At 49.5% G+C, this 12,401-nt stretch overlaps 1 protein-coding gene and 1 long non-coding RNA gene across 2 annotated transcripts in view; both read left to right on the top strand.

Annotated features, from left to right (window-relative positions):
- NXPH1 (neurexophilin 1) overlaps positions 1-12,401 on the top strand; it is a 168,115-nt gene that overhangs the window by 57,048 nt on the left and 98,666 nt on the right.
- Positions 4,310-7,191, top strand: LOC114813710. Its single transcript, XR_003761434.1, has 3 exons — positions 4,310-4,374; positions 4,929-4,930; positions 7,178-7,191. It is a non-coding gene; the product is annotated as an uncharacterized LOC114813710 (long non-coding RNA).

Here is a 12,401-nt window from a genome sequence, read left to right as displayed (position 1 = left end):
TTCGGTCCTCCTGTCCTGAATAATATAAAGTGGCGGAGACTTGGATGAATTGGTTTCGATGGAACAGCCTGGTGTTTGAATCCGTATCAATTCCTGTTGTGGCTGGGTTTGTTTTCTCTCATTTTTGCTTTGTCTTGTGTTTCTTAAGAAGGCGGGAGTTGTTTTCCTCGGGATAAACAAAGCAGTGTATTTTCAAGGCAAGGGGTGTTCACTGATATTGCAACTTCGCCTGATGTTAATCAAAATTACAGTCCTTGCGACGAGGCAGGGAGGGGGAACTAGTGGAAAGAGCCCCGGGCTGGGAGTTGGGAGGCCTGGGTTCTGGTCTCAGCTCGGTCCCTGGCCTGCTGAGAGACCTTGGGCTAATCACTCAAGTTCTGGGCTTCAGTTGTCTGTGCCTCAGTGTTCGGCACCATGACGTAGTGGCTAGAGCGCGGGCCTGGGACTCAGAAGGTCATGGGTTCTAATCCCGGCTCCTCCACTTGTCTGCTGTGTGGCCTCGGGCAAGTCACTTCACTTCGTTCCCTCATCTGTAAAATGGGGATGGAGACCGTGAGCCCCATGTGGGAGAGGGACTGGGTCCAATCCGATTTGCTTGTATCCGCCCCGGCGCTTAGTACGGTGCCTGGCACAGAGTTAGCACTTAACGAATACCATAATAATAATTACTGTTATTATTAAGCACTTGGGAAAGTCCAGTAGAACAATATAACCGTTACATTCCCTGCCCAAAACGAGCTAAGAGTCTCCGGGCATCAGATGCCAGGGTTCCCAGCTCCCAGGTGGACAAAAGGAGACCTCACCACCGCTAATTGGTTTGAGCTTGAAAAACAAGTTGGCTTTCCTGGCGTAGGATCGATAAGGCCTGATAACCCAAAGGGCCGCTGCTGAGATTGTCTGAGACGTAATAGTACTAATAACTATGATAATAATAATAATAATGATCGTGGTATTGGTTAGATGCCTACTGTGTGCCAAGCACCGTTCTAAGCTCTGAGGTAGATATAAGGTAAACAGGTTGGACCCCGGTCCCCGTCCCCCATGGGGCTCCCGGTCTTCGTTCCCATTTTACAGACGAGGGGATGGAGGCCCAGAGAAGGGAAGTGACTTGCCCAAGGTCACCCAGCAGACAGGTGGCAGAACCGGCTTTAGAACCCAGGTCCCCCGACTTTCAGGCCTGTGCTCTTTCCGCTAGGCCTCGCTGCTTCTCTGAGAGGTGGAGGTTAAAGCTCAGGGCCAACGCCAACGGAATGGAGCGAGAAGTCCCGGTGGAGTTTCTTTTTTGGCTTCTGAATGTTCTGATTTTTCATCTCCCGTTGCCCATAGGCTTGAAGAATCGGGATGGAAACACTAGGGCTACAGACTCCTCGATCTAGTGGAGTCAGTCAGTCAGTCAGTTGTACTTAGTGAGCGCTTACTGTGTGCTGAGCACTGTACTAAGCCGTTGGGAGAGTACAGTAGGACAGGAGAACAGCCATTCCCTCCCCATAAGGGGCTTATAGTCTAGAAGGGGAGAGACATGAATAGAAATACATGAAATGACCGATCTGGACAGAAGAGGTGTGGGGCTGGGACGGGGGGGATGAAGAAAGAGAGCAAGTCAGGGCGATGCAGAAGGGAGTGGGAGAAAAAGAAAGGGGGGCTTAGTCAGGGAAGGCCTCTTGGAGGAGATGGGCCTCCGATAAGGCTTCGAAATGGGGGAGAAGGCTTCGAAGGTGCGGAGACCTACTGACTCCTGGAGGGCAGAGAGCAAGACTCTTCCAAGCGTTCAATAAGTGCTCTGCGCACAATAAGTGCTCAATAAATGCTACTGATTGATTAAAGCCGTCCATCCCCTTGCCCCCTCCTACCTCACCTCCCTTCTCTTCTTCTCCATCGCAGCCCGCACACTCCGCTCCCCTGCCGCCGCTCACCTCCTCACTGGGCCTCCTTCTCTCCAGTCCCGCCATTGACCCCTGGCTCGCGTCCCACCGCTGTCCCGGAACGCCCTCCCTCCTCACCATCGCCAAACTAACTCTCTTCCCCACTTCAAAGCTCTACTGAGAGCTCACCCCCTCCAGGAGGCCTTCCCACACTGAGTCCTCCCTTTCCCCCTGTTCCTCCTCCCCTCCCATCACCCCGACTCCCTCCCTCTGCTCTACCCCCGTCCCCTCCCCACAGCACTTGCATATATTTGTACGTATTTATTGCTCTATTTATTTTATTAACGATGTGCATTTATCTACGGTTCTATTTATCTCTTTTGATGGTAATGATGCCTGTCTACTTGTTTTGTTATCTGTCTCTACCTTTTAGACTGGTGAGCCCGTTGTGGGGTAGGGATTGCCTCTACCTGTTGCTTAACTGTACTTTCCAAGCGCTTAGTGCAGTGCTCTGCTCACAGTAAGAGCTCAATAAATACGATTAGATGAATGAATGGATGATTGTGGGCTGGGAACGTGTCTACCCACTCTGTCGTATTGAACTCTGCCAAGCGCTCTGCCCACAGTAAACGCTAAATACCACTGATCGACGGTGGGCTGGGAACGTGTCTACCAACTCTGGCGTATTTGACTCTAGTGTTAGTGACGATTCCTGCTGGGTTCATCGGGTAGAGGTCCGGGATGGAGAGGGGACAGTCAAGGGGGTGGGATGGTCCGTGCTGGGTCACCGGGGGAGAGTCAGGAATGAAGAGAGTGGCTCTTTTTGATATGATCCATTCCCTCTCTCCTCCCACCATTTTTCTGGTCTCGTCAGCGTGCTTCAGCTCCTCTCTCCGGGCACTCTCGGGGTGAAGGAAATGTGTTCCGTGTGACCATTCCGATGCATGGGAAGCAAACCCACCCACCGGTGGGAATCATAATAATAATAATTATGGAATTTGTTAAGCGACTACCACGTGCCAGGCGCTCTAATAGCCACACAAGCAAATCAGATTAGACGCGGTCCCTGTCCCATGCGGAGCTCACAGTCCCAATCTCTAGTTTACAGATGAAGGAATCGAGGCACAGGGAAGTGAGGTGACTTACCCAAGGTCACACAGCAGACAAGTGGCAGGGCCAGGATTAGAACCCATGACCTTCTAACTCCCAGGCTGAGGCTCCAGTGTTCAGTACTTGTGATGGCCCATTCCATAGACCTCAGCCCACCTCCCCTCCGCGTCACCGCAACTCACTCCCTTTGCTCTCCCCACCCCAGCAGCCTCACAGCGCTTATGTATATATGTCTATATCTATAATTCTACTTATTTATATAAGTGCCTGTTTACCTGTTTTGATGTCTGTCTTCCCCCCTCTTGACTGTAAGTCCATTGTGGGCAGGGATTGTCTCACTTTATTGCTGTATTCTACTTTCCAAGCACTTAGTCCAGGGCCCTGCACACAGTAAGCGCTCAGTAAATACGATTGAATGAATGAATGAATGAATCTCTTCATCCAGACAACGCCCCGAGGCTTGCGTTGCTTTCTGTCCCTCAGAGTTGCATTAATCCCCGCAGGGATGGTCTCTATCTGTTGCCAAATTGTACATTCCAAGCAAAATAAGCGCTCAATAAATTCGATTGAATGAATGAATGATGCGTGGGCTCTGGATTACATCCGGTAATTATAGAGCATCTTCACACTAACCTTCTCACTGCCCCTCGATCTCATCTATCGCACCGCCGACCTCTCGCCCACATCCTACCTGTGGCCTGGAACGCCCTCCCTCCTCACATCCCGCAGATAATTGCTCTCCCTCACTTCAAAACCTTCTTGAAGGCCCATCTCTTCCAAGAAGCCTTCCCTCAGCCCTCTCTCTTCTTCTCCCTCTCCCTTCTGCGCTGTTCCGACTTGCTCCTTCATTCATCCTCCCTCCCAGCGCATATGTACAGCTCTGAATATATTTGTGATCTATTTATTTATTCTTATATGTATTTATTTACATATTTATATTAATGTCTGTCTCCCCCTCTGGACTGTGAGCTCGTTATGGGTAGGAATGTGTCTGTTGTTATGTTGTATTCTCCCAAGCACTACGTACAGTGCTTTGCACACAGTAAGCGCTCAATAAGTATGTTCGAGTGAATGAATGCCGACATGACCTTAGTCTTTTTCCAACAACCCCCATCAAAGAGGAGGTGAGTAGACAAGTCCCGTTTTATAGAGGATCGTCCAGTGCACTGCACAGAGTGGATACCCAGTCAATGGTTCTTCACTCCACTGTATTTACTGAGCGCTTACTGTGTGCAAAACACTGTACTAACTGCTTGGGAGAGGACAACATATAATACGGTACCTACAATACAACACAAATTATGACGTATTTTGTTTACTTATCAAATATTTTGCTGGTGTTAGGATTTATGGCCTTTGCTTCTAAACCTTCTCCTATTTATGGGGGTTTAAGTTTAGTTTTGTTAGTTTAGGGGGGTCATTTTTGGGATTAATTTTTTTTAGTATATCAAGGTGGCATGCTTGTAGTCTCTGGATACTCTTCTGTTGCTATAGCAGCTGTGTATTCAAAAACTACAAGGATGCCACCAAGATATACCAAAAAAACAATTAATCCCCAAAATGACCCTACAATAAACTTGTATTGTACCTACAGTTCAACAACAACGGGAGAATGATGCCGATCCTTAACTGGAACCTTAATAATTCATAATAATTCACAATTCCTATTTACTGAGTGCATACTATGTGCAGAGCACTGTACTAAGCTCTTGGAAGAGTATAATATAGGAATAAACAGATACGTTCCTTGCCCACGATGAGCTTAGAGTCTAGAGGTTAATGAGTGATGTTAATAATCACTAGGGTTTTCGTTAAGTGCTTACTATGTACCGAGCCCCGAACTAAACGCTGAAATAGATACGAGATCATCAGGTTCTACACAGGGCTCACATTCTAAGCAGGCGGGGAACGGGGATTGAATCCCCATTCCACAGATGCGGGGACTGAGGTACAGAGAAGTTAGGTGACTTGCCCAAGGTCACACTGTGGACAAGCGGCAGAGCCGGTATTCGAACGCAGCTCCTCTGTCTCCCGGGCTTTTGCTCTGTCCACTAGGCACCTCCCCCCCCCCCATAACTCCAGAGCTGAAAATAATCCCATTTCTCCTTCTCTCTCTCCCTTTTCCTTTCCCCCTCCGTCTCTTCCACCACCCTCATTCATTCATTCATAATGTTGTATTTATTGAGCAATTACTGGTGCAGAGCACTGTACTAAGCACTTGGGAACCTACAATACAGCAATAAACAGTGACATTCCCTGCTCATAATGAGCTCAGAGTCTAGAGTCAGGGAGACAGGCGTAAGTATAAATAAACCAGATGACAGACATGGACATAAGTGGAGTGGGACTGGAAGGGGGGAAGAACAAAGGAATAATAATCATAATGTTGGTATTTAAGTGCTTATTATGTGCTGGAGGAGATACAGGCTAATCAGGTTGTCCCACGTGAGGCTCACGGTCTTCATCCGCATTTTAGAGATGAGGACACCGAGGCACAGAGAAGTGAAGTGACTTGTCCACAGTCACACAGATGACAGGTGGCAGAGCTGGGATTCGAACCCATGATCTCTGGCTGCCGAGCCCGGGCTCATCCACTGAGCCATGCTGCATGAAGGGAGCGGGAGATGAGGAAAAGTGGGGCTTAGTTGGGGAAGGCCTCCTGGAGGAGGTGGGACTTCAATAAGGTTATTTCCTTGTCTCATTCCCATTCTCTCCCTCTCCCTTACTAACAACTTCCTAACCATCTCCCTCTAGATTCTAAGCTCGTCGTGGGCAGGGAATGCGTCTGTTTTATCGTTGGGTCATACTCTCCCAAGGGCTCAGTCCAGTGCTCCGCGCACGGGGAGTGCTCAGTAAATATGATTGAGTGATTCCGGCACCCGGCTAATGGGGTTATTAATGGGGATCCCGCCTCTCTTTGCCACGAAGCTGCTCTCCGAGAGGCCGAGTCCTTCCCTCCCACGACGGAGGGTCAGGGATCCGAGCCCAGGCCCGGTGACGGACAGCACCTCCCAGCCTCCCCCCGCCCCCCGCCCCCCAAAATTGCCAAGTGATTGCCGAGGCACCAGAGAACGTGCCCCCCTTCCCCCGTCCTCCCCCACGTAATCTCCTCCAGCCAAACGGGCCCGAATTAATTGCAAAACAACAAGTAAATATTTTTTAACCAGTGTAGCAATAAATTAATTTCATGCCTCCCCTAAGTGGGCATGATTGGTGACAGCAGACATCCCTGCATCTCCAGGGATTGATTTTTTTCATTTTCCCAGCTCCCTCGGAGCCTGAATGGACGATGCAGGGGCGGGGACGGGGCGGGGGGCCATCCTTGAACCAGCCGCCTAACACGCCGGGTTTTTCCGTACGTGGGAAGTCCGAGTGTCCACCTTCGGAACAACCCTTCGTCCGCGACCTTTGCGGTGGGACCCGGATCCAGGGTTAAGAGATTCATTAAGGCCGGGCCCAGGAGTCAGAAGGTCATGGGTTCTCATCCCGGCTCTGCCACTTGTCTGCTGGGTGACCTTGGATAAGTCCTGTCACTTCTCTGGGCCTCGGTTGCCTCATCTGTAAAAAGGGCGTCCAAACCGATTTGCTTGTATCCACCCCGGCGCTTAGTACAGTGCCTGGCACATAGTAAGCGCTTAACAAATGCCGCGATCATTTTTCATTCATTCGATGGTATTTATGGAGCGCTTACCGTGTGCAGACCTCTGTCCTAAGCGCTCGGAAGAGTAAAATAGCACGGTAATGCAGCAGAACAACCCAGAGATGACCTTCTGGGTTGAAAATATTCCCAGGTCTTCTGTGATTTGTGCTTTGAATCTTCCCCGAGTCCACCCCGACCCCGTTGAGTCTGGGAGAAGTGCAAGGCAGAATCCATCGAGTCAGTGGGAATTAATGGCCCAAGTGGTTCAAGGATTTCATCAGGGAGGGCATTTCTCAATACAAGCTTCCTTTGTGGTTGCAATCTTGACGAAGCAGCGTGGCTCAGTGGCTAGAGCCTGGGCCTAGGAGTCAGAAGGACCTGGGTTCTAATCCAGGCTCTGGTACATGCCTGCTGGGGGGAGTCTTGGGTAAGTCACTGAACTCCTCTGTGCCACCTGGGGATCCCCGTCTTAATCCCCATTTTACGGACGAAGGGCCGGAGAATCGAAGCCACCTGTGCAGAGTCACCCGGCAGATTTCTCATCGATTGAAATTGATTGGTGGAGGTGGTGGTGGAGTCAGGATTAGAACTCAGGTCCTTCTGACTCTCAGACCCGGGCCCTAGCCCCCCGGCCAAGCTGGTTTGGATCAGGCCTCTTGTTTCTTTCTCGCCTCTTCATCCCCTCGCTCAGCCCTCGCCTCTTGCCTGGATCTCCCTCTCCACTACATCCCGGTTTCCGACTCCTCCATCTGTCTGCTGTGTTACCTTGGGCGAGCCACTTCACTTTACGGGAAGCGGCGTGGCTCAGTGGAAAGAGCCCGGGCTTGGGAGTCAGAGGTCGTGGGTTCCAATTCCGCTCTCCCACTTGTCAGCTGTGTGACTGTGAGCAAGTCACTTCACTTCTCTGTGCCTCAGTGACCTCGTCTGTAAAATGGGGATTAACTGTGAGCCTCACGTGGGACGACCTGATCACCCTGCATTTACCCCAGCGCTTAGAACGGTGCTCTGCACACAGTAAGCACTTAACAAACACCGACTTTATTATTATTACTATTATTATGTGGGTTCTAATCCCGGCTCCGCCACTTGTCTGCTGTGTCACCTTGGGCAAGTCACTTCATTTCTCTGGGCCTCAGTTCCCTCATCTGTAAAATGGGGACGAAGACTGTGAGCCCCACATCGACAACCTGATTACCCGGTATCTACCCCAGTGCTTGGAACAGTGCTCGGCACGTAGTAAGCGCTTAACAAATGCCATCATCATTATTATTACTAATCTCTGCTCCTCAATTCCCTTACCTTGATCCTTAGGGATCGAGGCTGTGAGCCCCAGGTGGGACCGGGACTGAGTCCAACCAGATTAGCTTGTATCCACTCCAGCCCTAAGTACAGCGCCCAGCACATAGTGAGTGCTTAACAAATAAAAAATAAAATCCACCAGATTGCTTTTCGCCTTCCCTTCCATGCCCCCCTGAAATCCCACCTCTCCCTGGAAGCTTTCTTGGATTCCTGTAATAATAATAATTATGGCATTTGTTAAGCACTTACTGCGTGCCAGATACTGTACTAAGCGCCGGGGTGGAGAAAAGTAACTCGGGTTGGACACAGTCCCCGTCCCAGGTGGGGCTCACGATCTCAATCCCCATTTTACAGATGAGGAAACTGAGGCCCAGAGAAGTGAAGTGACTCGTCCAAAGTCACACAGCAGACAAGTGGCAGAGCCGGAATTAGAACCCACAACCTTCTGACTCCGAGGCCCCGGCTTGATCGACTAAGCCACGCTGCTTCCCCCTCTAGACTGTCAGCTCGTTGTGGGCAGGGAATGTGTCTCTTTATTGTGGTATTGGCCTCTCCCAAGCGATTAATACAGTGCTCTGCACACAGTAAGCGCTCAATAAATACCATTCACTGACTGACTTCCCATCTGGTGTTACCGTAATGTCATTTTCAGACTTGAAAGAATAAAAAAACCCCCTCCTCCAATAAGTCTTCTGTGGCAGGTGGAAATTTAAGCGTAAATGAATCGGAAACTGAGCATTGGGTTTTAGTTGAAGGAGACAAAATTACCATAAGGGAAAATTTAATCGGAAGCTCCCTCCATCCCGTCAGGTGTTTTGTTAGTATCGATGTGGGTGGGGAACGCGTCTAGTAATAATAACTGTGGCATTTGTTAAGCGCTTACTCTGTGCCAAGCAATGTGCCAAGGACTGGGGTTGGATACGAGTGAAATGTGGGCTAAGACTGTGAGCTCCATGTGGAACAACCCCCGGTTAGACTGTGAGCCCATCTTGGGGCCGGGATTGTCTCTATCTGTTGCCCAATTATCCATTCCAAGCGCTTAGTACAGTGCTCCGCACATAGTAAACGCTCAAAAATACTATTGAATTGAATGAATACCAGTGAAATGTGGACTAAGACTGTGAGCCCCATGTGGAACAACCCCCATTTAGACCGGGAGCCCGTCACTGGTCAGGGACGGTCTCTATCTGTTGCCGAATTGTCCATTCCAAGCGCTTAGTCCAGTGCTCTGCACATAGTAAGCGCTCAATAAATACTATCAAATTGAATGAATACGAGTGAAATGTGGACTAAGACCGTGAGCCCCATGTGGAACAACCCCCGGTTAGGCGGTGAGCCCGTCATGGGGCCGGGATTGTCTCTATCTGTTGCCGAATTGTCCATTCCAAGCGCTTAGTACAGTGCCCTGCACATAGTAAGCGCTCAATAAATACTATCGAATGAATGAATACGAGCAAATCAGATTGGACACCGTCTACCAACTTTGGTGTATTATACTCTCCCAAGAGCTTAGTGCCGTGCTCTGCACACAGTAAGCGCTCACGAAATACCACGAATCGATTGATTGAGCCCCAGAGGCGGGTCAGGTTTGCGAGAGGCAGGGTAAACATTAGCGGTAGTTGGAGACATTTTACTAGATTGAAAGTCAAATGGATTTTCCCATTTATACGGTCCAGGTTTCCGATATTAAAGCCATACACTTTCTACACCGAGGATGCCGTATCTGTTTTCGATCGTCTAATTTGGCCATAAAACATATTCCCACGATGACTTTTTACTCAAAACCCCGCTCTTCCAATACGTTTCTCTTTTGCCCAGTGTAAAACAAATAAATCACGGGGGTTCTCTTTCTTTTTAGCGACACAAGGGGGAAGAAAACAAACAAAACCCAAACCAAACTGGAAGATATCCTCCTTGAGATTCTTTCATTTTGTTCACTTCTGTAACAAAAATGTCTTTTCTCTGCTTTAAATAAAAGATGGCAGGTCATTAATCTTTAATGTGGATTAGTACCTCTGGGTATTTTGGGAGAAAGCTCATTAAAATTCTTTTGTTTTATATGCAACTATTCTAATAGAAAGTTAGAGTTCACGTTGGAATTTGTCAACATTAATACAGAGCCGGAACGCTCCTCTGAAGCGAATTTAAGGTATTGATATAGACTTACTCACTTTTTAACAATGTCTGTCCGTTCTTAATGGCTTCCTCCTTATCTCCTTCCGAGAGTGAACCATTCAGTTCAGTCGGATGAGTTTCACCTGGATTTTCTAACTTAAAATGAAGTTCAGAGCATCAGTTTGCTCTTCCCTACGCTCTTCCGTATTCTCTGAGGCCCAGCGAAGTGAAGTGACTTGCCCAAGGTCACACCCAGGCAAGAGGGGAAGCTGGAATTAGACCCGGGTCTTTCTGACCCATTCATTCGTTCGTTCGATCGTATGTACTGAGCGCTTACTGTGGGCGGAGCACTGTACTAAGCACTTGGGGAGTCGGAAGGTCATAGGGTCTAATTCTGGCTCCACTACCGGTCTGCTGTGTGACCTTGGGCAAGTCACTTCATTCATTCATTCATTCAATAGTATTTATTGAGCGCTTACTACGTGCAGAGCACCGGGCTAAGCGCTTGGAATGGACAGTTCGGCAACAGATAGAGACAATGCCTGCCCAGTGACGGGCTCACGGTCTAAACACTTCCCTTCTCTGGGCCTCAGTTATCTGTAAAATGGGTATTGAGACTCTGAGCCCCACATGGGACAGGGACCGTGTCCCACCCGATTAGCTTGTATCCTCCCCAGCGCTTAGTACAGTGCCTGGCAGGGAGTAAGCGCTTAACAAATGCCACAATTATCATTATGCGAACTAATCAGATCAAAGTCCCGTTCCGGGTAGGATTTACAGTCTTAATCCCCATTTTACAGATGAGGGAAGTGCAGCGTAGAGAGGTGAAGTGACATGTCCAAGGTCACACAGCAGTCAAGTAGCGGAGGATGAGGCAAGAGTGAAAACAGAGAGAGGGAGCGAGGAGAAAAGAAGGGAAGGAGAGAAGAGAGAAGAGGGAGAAAAAGAGAAGCAGCATTCCGGAATGGCTACAGCCCGGGCCTGGGAGTCAGAACGACCTGGGTTCTAATCCCGGCTTCACCTCTTGTCTGCTGCGTGACCATGGGCAAGTCATTTCACTCCTCTTACCTCATCTTAGAGAAGCCCCAGTTACCTCATCTTAGAGAAGCAGCGTGGCTCAGTGGAAAGAGCACGGGCTTTGGAGTCAGAGGACATGGGTTCGAATCCCGGCTCGGTCACTTGTCGGCTGGGTGACTTTGGGCAAGTCATTTCACTTCTCGGTGCCTCAGTGACCTCATCTGTAAAAGGGGGATGAAGACTGTGAGCCCCACGTGGGACAACCTGATTCCCCTGTGTCTACCCCAGCGCTTAGAACGGTGCTCGGCACACAGTAAGCGCTTAACAGATACCAACGTTATTGTTATTATCTGTAAAATGGGGATTAAGATTGTTAACCCCACTGGGGACCTGCTCAGCTTACATCAACCCCAGCGCTTAGAACAGGGCCTGGCACAGAGCGCGCTTTACGAAAACCATAGGGGAGGAAAAAAACGAGCATAAAAGGGAGGGAGAAAAGCAGAGGAGGAAAGGATGAGCCAAAGACAAGAAAGGTGGGGGAAGGGAGAGAAAACAGGGAGAGAGTTTATCTGGGACTTTGCTTTGAACTGACATTCTTTGCAAAGTTCTTTCCTCAGAACTTCGGGACTCAGAATAATAAATGGAGCTCGACACGGTTGTTCCGGTGTTCAGAGGTCCTAGTGGGGGAGGAGAGACACCCACCATCCCCAGGAAATTGAAAACAGCTACAGATTCACCAAAGGATCACGAGATTTTTTTTATTTTTTATTTTTTAACTTGGTTTTCTTTATGGAAGTACATCAGTAGAAGGGAGATGCCGTGGCATCTGCCCAGAAAAAGCTCTTGGTCGTCTAGAAGTCTGTCGATCAGTCCTGGAGAGAAGTGAGCCGGGGATAGAGAAGGAAGCAGCGTAAGAAGCAGCGTGGCCTAGTGGAAAGGGCATGGGGCCCGGAGGTCAGAGGACGCGGGTTCTAATTCCGACTCTGCCACGTGTCTGCCGTGTGACCTCGGGCGAGTCACTTCACTTCTCTGGGCCTCTGTTACCTCATCTGGAAAGTGGGGGTTAAGACTGTGAGCCCCACGTGGGGCAGGGACTGTGTCCAACTTGATTAGCTCGTATCTACCCCAGTGCTTAGAACAGTGCTTGGCACAGAGGAGCAGCGTGGCTTAGTGGGCAGAGCCCGGGCTTGGGAGTCAGGGGATGTGGGTTCCAATCCCGGCTCCGCCCACTTGTCAGCTGTGTGACTCTGGGCAAGTCATTTCACTTCTCTGTGCCTCAGTTCCCTCATCTGTAAAATGGGCATTACAACCGGGATGCCCTTATGGTATGGAGAGAGAGAAAAGAGAAGCAGCGTGGC

This window comes from Ornithorhynchus anatinus, chromosome 8 (genome assembly GCF_004115215.2).
Source record: "Ornithorhynchus anatinus isolate Pmale09 chromosome 8, mOrnAna1.pri.v4, whole genome shotgun sequence".
NCBI lineage: Eukaryota > Metazoa > Chordata > Mammalia > Monotremata > Ornithorhynchidae > Ornithorhynchus > Ornithorhynchus anatinus.
Note: the sequence above shows the minus strand (reverse complement) of the source record. Positions and strands in the feature narration are given on the sequence as shown.